We start from the raw sequence: 12069 nt of genomic DNA on the forward strand, positions 1-12069 counted from the left end.
TAGACTGCTGCAAGGCAAAGACTCAGAGACAGACAACAGAGGGCTCTGTGTGTCTTCTGCAGCCCACTGTCTCTGCAGTACTTTCATCTGGACACAATGTACACATTATTGTATATGTGATGATTATTATCAGTGATGAACCAGAATTTGCTTTTGCTGTGCTCTAATCTAACAGTGCCCACCATGTTCTCTGCACAAAATGCCCGGTGAAGCCACAATAACTGTCCCTGCTACAGTCAGAGCAGGAGTGGTCACAGCCTCAGGCTGAGACAGGGTCAGGACAGAGTCTGACAGTGAAGAGTCAGTGCCAGAGCTTGAGGAACAGGATTCCACCCAGACAGCCACAGGACCAGCCCAGCTGGCAGCTGCAGCTGAAATCCATGAAGAACCTGCTAGTAAAGCCAAGCAGAGTCCAAGGAGGAGAAGGGGAGGAAGGCTGTGTCCAAACTGGGTCAAGAGCCCAGCTTCAGATATCTACACAGTGTGTCAGGAAGGCAAGACTGAAGATTTGTCTCAGCAAGCACAGTTAGCCCTGCTGAGAATTTCAAAGTTTGAGGGGAAGCTGTTTCAAACATTCAAGAAAACACTCAGACTCCAAGTGTCCAAGAGGAGAGTGAAGAAGGAGAGGGTGATGAAACTGGTATGGAAGCCATGGACATAGAATTGTCAAGGACATCCTCCCCATCTTTGTGCCCTTTTTGGTTTTTGAAAAGTGGAACTGCAGCTTGGTTTAAAATGTGTACTGTTTTTTTATCACTAATGAAGTTGTGGCTTCTTGTTGGATAGAAAAAAAATTCTGTTTTTAGTCGTCTACTAGTGTCCTGCTCCCCTTCTCTTCTTTCACACAAGACTATCAACTTCATCTATAAAAATTATAGATGGCTGAACTTCTCCAGCCACAGCAAAAAGAGCTCTCACCCATTTCTCTCCTTCTCCCACATATTTTGAAGTTAAACTTGCAGCACTTATATTGAAAAAGGTCGCATTAGGTTCTGCAGCTACTGCTTTAGGCAGCACAGTTTTCCACTTCCTGGAGGGCAGAAGAGCACCAAGCCTTAACATGGGGTTCTGAGCCCTGTGAACAACTCAGCCTGCAGAGAAGGAAGGAAGAGGAGGAAGAATCACAATCTCTTGCAGCACTTGTTTTGCCATTTCCTGAGGACCAGCTAGAGCATCAAATTTTACAGCTGTTCGATTGTCAACAAATTCATTCATTAGGAGGTTAGCAAGATTGCTGTCCACATTCCTACAATTTTTCAAGTCTTTCTTTTCCTGAACTGCACTTCAGGGTGTAGAAGGTGTGTTGGATCTGTTTGGTTTTGGAGTACCCTTATGTGTGGGAGCTGCATGTCCAGGTCCTGGTCCTGCTCCAGAAACCATGGATAAAGACTGCAACCAGGCGCCCTGTGGGCACCAGAAAACCCTGTGAATCCACTTTTCAGGCAGGTTTTTGATCAAGACGATGCATTACTAGCATGTGTTAAGGGGTCTTTCCTCTTCAGAGCTGCTCCACTATCTGACTGGACTTGTCCATTGCAGCAAGTCAGGTTAGTACTCTCATTATAGATGTCGTTTTGGACTTCGAAAATGGCAAAACTGGTTGCAGCTTCTTTAGAAGTTGTAAACGGTCCTTGGATATAACTAAATTAGCTATCATTTTGGCTTAAAGGCGTCTAGGTCTTTTACACTGTTCGCTTTGGCTGTAACTATAACAGCAATTCCTTTTCCCAGTTCTTCGGTTCCTTTCTTATACCACTCCACAGCTTGTTCCTTCTGCCCTTTCTTTCCTCTTTGATGTGTAGTGCATTAGAGATGTACTGGAAGCACTGCTTGTGGAAGACTGGGAAACTCTTGGCCTTGCCATCCTGTCAGGGCGCTGGGAGTGAGGGCGAGGCTGCTGCAGGTGAGGTCTAGCAGCTCCTCTGGGTGGCCAGGAGGGCGCTGGAGAAGCTCCATGAGAGCCACAGGAAGAGGGGCGGCAGATTGCTGGTCCGCAGCACAGCAGGGCAAAGCCAGCGAACAGCAGGTGATTTCTGCTTGCGAGGCGGGACTTCGGTTGGGGCGGGACCGCGGAGGGGGCGTGGCCTCGTGGGCCCAGAGCTTGCTCCGCCTGAACTTTACTTCTTCCCTTGACCTCAGGAAAACTCATTCACAGCTCCTACTGCCTCTGGCTGGGCAACCCGCTCCCGCTCCCGCTCCAGGCTGGCTGGCTGACTGAAGGCGACCAAGGGGTGGTGGCAGCCACTGCGGAGCCCTGGGCCACGGAGTTGCTCGCGCTCCCGTGGAGCCCCTGAGCCTGGCACCTGCACAGGCTGCTTGCCGCCCGAGTCTTTCTCCTCCCTGGGGTGGTACTGAGGAATTCTCATTCTCTCCACCGCTCTGGCCACACAGCTGGGTCTCAGGAAGGATCATGGCAAAGGCAGCAACCACCAAGTGGAATCTTTTCCTTATTCTGCTGAATTCTCTGGGGACCGCGCTGTCAACAGGTGAGTTCCTAGGGTTTACATGGAGGAGGTTGGGGCACTGAACAAGGACTGGCTAAGTCAGGGAATTCTTGCAGTCCTGTGCTACCAGGAAACTTTTGGGCTTCTCCTCCCCTTAACCCTGGGTCTGCCTGGCTCTACCCCACCCAGGCTGCAGTGGATAGAAGAAGTTATGAAAAAAGTTATGGCGTTATGGCGGGGGAGGGGCTACAGGGATGAAGATCACAGCAGGCAGAAGGGAGTTCTTGGTGATGCCCTCAGCACCACTGGGGTCCTGAGGAAGTTTAAATCCCAGTCTCCAGGACTGCATATGCTGGGCACAGTGCCAGTGCTCTCCTCCAGGAGAAAGGTCTGCACCTGACACAGGCTGTGCCCTTTCCCACTTTCCTGTTCACCATTTCGTGGAACTTCTGCAGATCCAGGGACAGCACAGCCACACCACCCACCTTCCCATTCCCTGCCCCCTCTTTCTTTTCCTTCTTTTTGTGGCTTCTTTTGTTTTAAGGCAAGGCTTCAGTCCATTGCCCACCCTATAGCATCTGAACCAATCCCTGCTCTCCTTTGCTACCAAGGGCTGGGATTACAGGTGTGGACACCAGGCTCAGCTTCAGTGCATTCTCCCCAGAGAATTCTGGCAGTTTGCTGACCACCGAAAGCCCCACGTGTCCAAAGCATGATGAGAAAGCTGAGGTTATAAAGGACCTGCTCACAGCCCTGAGAACTGACTTGACCCCAGGTCCTCCTCCTGTGAAAGAGCTGGGCTTGGTGCTGTGTGCTTGGTGCTTTCATGGTCAGGACTAGGCAGTGTGATGCAGCAGCAGCCCTGGCCTCTGGCAAGAATGTCTAGCCTACTTGATGAGTCCCAAGCATCTTAGAGAGCCTGTCTAAGCAGCACTACAGCGCACTTTCCTGAGACGCTGTAACAATGTTTCCCTCACTAAACACTGGAGGTCTGAGTGTAAATGCTTCCTTCTGAGACATTTGATGTCATCATGGTCATTGTTTTCTGTCATAGCAAGTTTATTATTTTACAGAATAATTTATGTAGGACTTTTGAAGACTGACTATCATTTGCTATATAACATATCATATATTAGAATTAAAAAATCTTTAACCTTGAAAATAACCAGATTTTTGTATAGTTTATTCAACTAAGTTGCCTACTGCTTTTCTTTTTGAATTCTGAATAAAATTAAAGAACATAATCTAAAGTAGAGAAATAAAATCTTAGCAAAATTAAATTAGTGGAGAGAATTTATAATTCTAAGTGAACTTCATAGTTACAAAAATTTGAGTTGATGAACTTCACAGTACATATTGAAAGGATTAAAATGGAATTAATGTTTTATTTAAATTAGGAAGCCCAATTTGCTAAAAGTAGCAGTATCATTCACATTAGATTTTAATTTTTTTCATCCGCTATGATTGCCCTCATAATGAAAAGAAAATCAGAATCATTTGGAGAAAAATTGCTCTATATAAAATAAGGGGCACAAAGGATTTTTAATAACCTACTGGATTTAGAAACATTTTGAGTTTAGAAAGGAAGCGGTGGGGGACATTCAAACACTAATAAAAGTTCTTAGTGTGAGTGTTTAAATACTTCTGCAGCTTTCCAATCCATTTATAACACCTTTGATTTCATAAAAGAAAATCTTGAGCACAAAAGCAGCAAAGTTCAGAATCTTTTATGTATCCCTAAGTATTAAATTATCAATTTATTATTAATTACATTTGAAGAACATTGCAAGTTTAAAATGTTAAGTATAGAGATGTCTGATTCTTTAAACTTCCACAGATACCCAACATCCAAAAGTAAGATGTAAATAAACCTCTGCTATTCAGGCAATCAATTCCAGCTGCTCCTAGATGGTACTGGAACTCTTACACCACTTCTCTGTTTACTGATTGATATAATGATGGGATTAAAAAAAAAACAAACTATTCATTTAATACAACTTAGTAAGTTGAAGTACTTGTCTTCAGAAAAAACAGCAGCATTTTAAAAAAGACACTTAAAGTCAGAGTTGGCTGAAGCCCTAAATCCCTTCCTGAACAGCCATGCAGCTCAGCACAATCCAGTGTCACTTAGGGAGAACATGGAACCTTTGCACGTGTCCCCTGGATAACAGAAACAAGGCAAAGCAAATTCAGTTTTGTGAATGAACAGCTGCCATGTGTAATACACCCGGTGCTCTATAACACTAGAGTCACTGTCATATACGGTTATATAGATAGATACTTTTTAATACATTCTCTTGCTTGCGTCAAAATTTAAGGATGATTTTTTTTCCTGGTCAGTCATTTAAAGGGAATAATAAATAAGGTAGAAAATGATGAAATGTTTTGCATATTTCTGTGGAAGAACAGAAACCATTTATACATTTATACAGAAAATTAACTGTACAGAATGAACAGCTTATATCCACTATCTGCAATTTTTCTTGGCTGGGGTATTTAAATGCAAGAGCTCCTCCGGGACAAGTTGCAGTCATTCTTGTCCAAATCCCTCTGTCTCTTCTATTGCAAAAAGAAGTTTTTCCTTTAGTTGTTCATAGTTCTTATATGGTGGTAGATCCAAGCGATTAAAACATGTATGGCTTCTTGGTCACCAGGTGTCTGTGCCAACTTTTTCTTTTCTTTCTTTCTTTTTTTACTCGATATATTCTTTATTTACATTTAAACGATTTCTCCTTTCCTTGATTTCACCCCTCCCTGCAAGTCCCATAAGCCCTCTTCCCTCCTTTGTTTCCCCATCTACCCCTTCCCACTTCCCTGTCCTGGTATTGCCCTCCACTGCTGCACTGAGCCTTTCCAGGACCAGGGGCCACTCCTTCCTTCTTCTTGGGCATCATTTGATTTGTGGATTGTGTCTTCGGTATTCCAAGCTTCTATGGCTAATATCCACTTATCAGTGAGTGCATACTATGAGTGTTCTTTTGAGACTGGGTTACCTCACTTAGGATGATGGTCTCCAACTCCATCCATTTGTCTAAGAATTTCATGAATTCATTGTTTCTAATGGCTGAATATTATTGTGTATATATATATACCACATTTTCTGTATCAAAAAATTCCTGCTTTGAGGGACATCTGGGATCTTTCCAGGTTCTGGCTATTATAAATAGGGTTGCTATGAACATAGTGGAGCATGTGTCCTTATTACATGCTGGGGAATCCTCTGGGTTTATGCCCAGGAGTGGTATAGTAGGGCCCTCCAGAAGTGTCATGCCCAGGTTTCTGAGGAATCGCCAAACTGATTTCCAGAGTGGTTGTACCAGCTTGCAATCCCACCAGCAGTGGAGGAGTGTTCCTCTTTCTCCACATCTTTGCCAACTCCTGCTGTCTCCTGAATTTTTAATCTTAGCCATTCTGACTGGTGTGTGGTGAAATCTCAGGGTTGTTTTGATTTGCATTTCCCTAATGGTGTTGAACATTTCTTTTTTTTTTATTCGATATATTGTTTTATTTACATTTCAAATGATTTCCCCTTTTCTAGCCCCCCACTCCTCGAAAGTCCTGTAAGCTCCCTCCTCTCCCCCTGTCCTCCCACCCACCCCTTCCCACTTCCCCGTTCTGGTTTTGCTGAATACTGCTTCACTGAGTCTTTCCAGAACAAGGGGCCACTCCTCCTTTCTTCTTGTACCTCATTTGATGTGTGGATTATGTTTTGGGTATTCCAGTTTTCTAGGTTAATATACACTTATTAGTGAGTGCATACTATGATTCACCTTTTGAGTCTGGGTTACCTCACTTAGTATGATGTTCTCCAGCTCCATCCATTTGCCTAAGAATTTCATGAATTCATTGTTTCTAATGGCTGAATAGTACTCCATTGTGTAGATAAGGTGCTTCTCAGCAATCTGAAGTTCTTCAGGTGAAAATTCTTTGTTTAGCTCTGTACCCCATTTTAATAGGGTTGTTTGGTTCTCTGGGGTCTACCTTCTTGAGTTCTTTGTATATATTGAATATTAGCCCTCTGTCGGATGTAGGGTTGGTGAAGATCTTTTCCCAATTTGTTGGTTGCCATTTTGTCCCTTTGACAGTGTCTTTTGCCTTACAGAAACTTTGTAATTTTATGAGGTCCCATTTGTCAATTCTTAATCTTAGAGATCAAGACCTCCTGTCCAGACCTGCTTGATTAATTTTTTATTGGCCCAAATTTGAAGTCAGGCTTCGTTAAATATCCTGCATCATTCTCTGTTTCTCATTAAGCAACACAGTTTCCCAAAATCAAACTTCTAAGTGGATTTTTCTTACAGGTAACAATTGTGTTTTTTCATCCTGATCCAAGGTTGTGGCCTTCAGTTCACAATCACAAGGCTAGTTCTTGGGCTGCAGAGAGCTCAGGTTCACCTTCACCCAGTCTTCTGGTGACATCTACTTAGTGAGTAGGAATCCCAGCCTCTCCAGGGAAAGGTCAAGCCACAGGAATGTTAGGATAGGGAAATCAGAGCAGGGGAATCCACAGAGATTGGAAGGAAACAGGAGGCAGAGGCAGAGAGGGGGGGAGGAGGAAGCTGGTTGAAGGGACCAGGAAAGCAGCCACCAAGTCTGTGCCAGTTTACCTCAAAGCAGAATTTTGGGGAAGGAAAGGGAAAGAAGTTGTTTTTATTAATTTTTAGCACTCCTTTTGTGTTTTTTTAGTGTCATCATATTTCAAACTTGTTAAATGTTCCTCTTATAAAATATTATTTAATTTTGGATGTCAGTGCTCACACAAACACAGGACAGTGAACGCCATGGTCTGACCCGGGGTGGGGGTGCATATCACGACCAAGGGAAAATCAGGGTTTTGGTTCTCAGGACCTGCACAGGTTTGGTGGATGACAAACAGAAACAAACACAGAGGTTTGAATCTGAATGTATTTAGGAGCTCTGTAGTGAGGGTTCTTATACAGGAGGAGTTGGTATTACCATTTCAAATGATGTATCCAGTGAAGCAGGCACAATTGTCATAACCATTTGGCACAAGGAAATGCAAAATCAATCAGGTATAATGTTTCCCATGAAACAGATTTAGAGGATCAATCACAGATAACATCAATCTTCCTGATTGTGACAGAATCACTTACAGGTGAGAACTAAGGCTCAGAATTACCCTCTAGCTAGAGAGTTCCACAACCTTTCCCAGGAGACCTCCTCCTTGAAGTTTAATGCCTCAGTCTGTGGAATGTGTCACACAGAATCTACTGGGATTGGTGTGACATTAAATGTGTACAAGTTCACTGGATCTGGCCTGCTTCCTTGTGCAGGCTGCTTAACAGGATACCTCTAGGGTACTATGTCCTCTTCAGCTGTTAGTGAAAGTCTGGGAAAACCTAGGGCATTAAGTGTGCTGGGAAACCAGGTCCTGAAGAAGGGGAGAGAGACTGGGACTTCAAGCAGATCACAGACAGGCAGAGGTCTCTCCTTGAGAATGGATTAGGTGTGTGGTTTAGCATGGCAGAACCTGAGATCTGATGCCAACAGTGTTGTGTGAAGGGGCCCAGTGGGAACAGGGATGAGTGCCAAGCTCACAGCTGGCAGCTCCCTTTCCATGCCAGGCTGCAGCATTACTCCAGGGTTTTTCCTGAACACCAGGTCCATGTTGAATGCTCCATGTGTCCTATGATGCCTCCCTTTCCCTTGTGTGTTCATCTAGATTTCCATCCCAGGAACATGGATGCTGTCTGATATATTTTATACTACAATACTTGATGAAAGTCACTAAAAGTACTTTTGAAATAAGTCCTCGGGGTATCATGGTATGCATCTGAGGGGTCCTCCTAACCTGAGACAGTCAATGATTACATAGAAAAGAGGGTGAAGAGCTGCGGGGCTTCTTAACTAGAGTCTGCTTCTCTGACATTTGCCCTTCAGAAGAATACTTGGTGTCACGGAAACAGGAGTCCTATGGCTTTCTGCTCACACTGTGGAACTTACCTGCATATTTCTCTCACAGATACACACTCTCTTAGTTGCAACTTGATCATCAAGACAGACGAACATCTCTGGTGTGTAGCAGAGTGCTCAGTGGATGAAACATCTTTCTTTAAGTTTGATAACAAAAACAAGGCCACACCTTCAGGTAGCCTGGGGAAGATGGGAAATGCCACTGAAGTGCGGTCATGTTTGACAGAACATCTGGAAAATTTGTGCCAGGAGTTAAGGAACAAGGTGGAGAAGAGTCTTGGTAAGTGTGGGATAGAGTTCAGAGGCAGAGACACTGATAATAGAGGAAGGGGAGAGGGCATATGGGAATGTGATGGTGAGTGTATTTGTATGAAGGAGCTGAGCACTGGCCCAACCTTGCAGGCACAGGGTATATGTAGAGAAGGACTTGACCTTGGAGGAGGTGATGGATAGATGGGAGGTGAAGAATAATGGTTTTTGTCTGTGACTTGCAGGTTACCCCACTTTACAGGCCACCATGCTTTCTCAGCACAGCCAAGGACAAATCCTTAGTGCCTGCTGGCAATTCAACATTAGTGAAAAGTACTTCTTCACCTTGGACACAGTGACTATGAGCTGGAGACCGACTAATGCTGTGTCAGAGGATATCATGAATAAATGGAAAGGTGATGAGGATTTAATGAGACATCTGACTTTCTCCATAGCAGAATGCAGTCAGAAACTCAATGAATTTTTCAAGCAGCACAAGGAAAAGCCAAGTAGGTATTACCTCGATTATCAGAAGGCAGTTCATCTAATTTGGTAGCCTGAGTGAGTCATACCTGGGTAGTGTTCCTGTCTGGAAAGACAGTGATGATCACAGGGACTCCTCCTTCCCTCTCATTCCCTATAACCCAGTGGTCCAGGCTCGACATGGCCTGCTAATGAGCCCCAAGCCTGTGTGCATCACTGTACACTTCCAGCCTTCTCATCCTCAGGTAGAGCTGTCCTTCCACCAGCTCCACCATCACTCCTAAAGGATTTGTTATCTTACTCTGACACAATTAAAAATCACTAATTTCCCAACATCCAGAAAGTGATATCCACAGTACATTTATCAAATTTGGTGATGGCTTGATAGACATTAACTTTTTATTGTAATGAAATAAGCTGTGTCAAGACATCATAAATACAACTCCCACTTCTCTCTCTACTCAGGACTTTGTAAAATAGTTCTTACATGTGAGTGCCTCATGGCTGCCTGGGGGAGATGATGTGTTTTAAAATTTACCTGAAACTTTCCTATCTTTTTTTTAAAGGGTCAACAACAAGGTCCCCTGATATCACCCAGGTTACATCACCCACCCAGCTTCCACCTACCGGGCACACTCCTTATAAGGAAGTATTTATCCCTGTGCGACTCATCATATTCTTTATTATCTGCATTTACCGATATGTCAAGAGGAAATGTTGTACCCAAGGAGGTAAGGAGCAGGCTGAGGTTTCTTTTGGTCCTTGGTAGGGTTGTTCTGTGGAGGACTGGCAATAGGTGTCCCACTGGGTACTAGGGATGGGAATTCCGCTCCCCATGTTAGCATAGCAAGTGCCAGTTACCCACTGAGCATCTTTCTAGCCACTAAAACGGATCTGTTGAGAGTCTGCCTTCTAGTTCAATAAACTATCTTCTGCTCAGACCATGAGAATGGACTGAAACAAGCTTGTGAGATCCTTTCTTGCACATACTCCTATCATGACCCATGCAGGGACACTGAGCCTATATTCATCCCCAGAATAATTGCAAAGGTTCTTTCACACAGCCAATTAGGACTACTCATTAACTTTCTCTTACTACCCTCCGTGCTACATGCAATAATGGCTGTCGACCGTAGATATGGGTCTGTCTCAGAGGACGTTTGGGGACCTGGAGCTCTAATCACCTTTGTTAGTCAGGGGTCATGACATGTCAGGCACAAGCTAAGAAGTGACTTTCAGACTTCTCTGGTGGGATCAAGGGCTAATCATTTTCAGAACTACTGTCAGGCTCTCACTTCAAACCCTTCCCAGACAGAAATCTTCAGCTGCTCAGGGCCTGTTGCATCAACTGCCACTAGGCACAGAGGAACGATGGGCCAAAGGAGACAAGAGGAGAGGTTCCCAACCAGACCACCAAAATGTTGTCCCAGGAGGAAGAGCCCAAGGCATGCGGGTCAAAGAATTTACTGGACTAAACGTCCATATCACCCCATCCAAGATGTAGGCAATACCTCACGGCATAGGGAAGCATGGATGTTGGAGAACGCTGATTTCAGCCACGGCCTCACTGCTGTGCCTTTTGACCTCTCAGCATCTTTGAGAACTCGCATGGTCCCTGCACTAAGAGCAGGCCTGTCAATCATCCCTTCATGGAGCCAAAGGGCCATGATTAAAGTCTTGTTTGCATTTTGCCGATGGCATGATCCAGTGTAAAACTTCTTATACCTAAGGTCAAATCTGTACATGAGTAGCTACTGGCTTAGGACAGCCCTCAGGACAAAATGATCAAAATGAGCAGATTATTCAAGGAGTTGGCATTGTGGGATAGTCCTCCAATCCCAGCACTCAGGAGGCTGACGCAGAAGGATTATCAAGTTCAAGGTCAGCCTGGGCTACATAGTCTCATGTTGTCCAAAGATCAAAGAAAACAACAAAATTCATTCATTTAACTTGGTCACTCTGCGTAGTCACTATTCAGAGCATGTGGAACTATGACATCTGTATCTGAAGTTGGAGTCACCTGTGTCTATGCAGGTAAAGTGACCTGGGAGCCCACTGTTGTCATTGATAGCTTATGCCATACAGAGTCTAGAGTCAAAATACAGATCTGTGATAAAGATTGCCGAAGTTTACTATGTTCTACAGTTTTCCCTATGAGCACAGGTTGATACATCTAATGTCAGGTGATATATCAGATATTTAAGTCAATATAATTATTTTTAAGAATTATTATTGCCTAGAAAGTTTTAAATCCACCTGTTTACTTTACTTCTGCAGACCTACAATTCCAGTATGTGAAAAGCTGTAGCAGGAGGATTACCAGAGGAATCCAAGCCTGTTGTCGATTACATTCAAATCTTAGGGACAGGTTGGAGGATAAAAAGAAAAGTTGTCTTTTAAAACAAAACAAAACAAAACAAAACAAAGAAAACAAAACAAAACAAAACAAAGAAAACAAGAGCTAAAAGGCCAGCAAAGACAGAAACACAGTTATATTTTGCTGGCCTTTTGTCTTTGCTGATATTTTCACGTTTCCTGGTTTTTTGGTTTCATTTTTAATTCACAGCTTTTGTTGTGTTAGACTTATAGCTCTAGAGTCGTCTGAAGCCACATCTTACCTGAGCTTGTCATGGAAAAAAAACTCTAGAAAGAAAAACGAAAGAGGAAAGGTTTGGGCAGCTGAGGTCCATGGTCTGTGATGTGGGGGAGTGTCTGAGAAAGGATGTAGCGTGGGGTGTGCAGCTGGGTGCTGAGGAGCACACTGTAATCCACACCTCTTTGTATCACAGGTGCTCCCTGCTGCTCCTCTTCCTCTGTAGTCTGATCTGCAGTCCTCATCAAAAGCTGTGTTGGGTGATTCTTGGACACCTGTGCATCTTCAGGGAAGGAAGGAAACGTATTTCTGGTGGCATCTCTGAAATCTACTCTGTTGACTTCAGACCAGGCTGGTGGGAACCCA

The 12069-nt window shown here is 44.0% G+C and overlaps 1 protein-coding gene and 1 pseudogene across 1 annotated transcript in view; both read right to left on the bottom strand.

The window, feature by feature from the left end:
* Positions 1-12069, bottom strand: part of LOC127673836 (low-density lipoprotein receptor-related protein 11-like) — a 223230-nt gene that overhangs the window by 72953 nt on the left and 138208 nt on the right. The gene's annotated exons all lie outside the window — the stretch shown is intronic.
* Positions 795-2366, bottom strand: LOC127674189 (spastin-like; annotated as a pseudogene).

The sequence above is a fragment of the Apodemus sylvaticus genome, chromosome 23 (genome assembly GCF_947179515.1).
Source record: "Apodemus sylvaticus chromosome 23, mApoSyl1.1, whole genome shotgun sequence".
Taxonomy (NCBI): Eukaryota; Metazoa; Chordata; class Mammalia; order Rodentia; family Muridae; genus Apodemus; species Apodemus sylvaticus.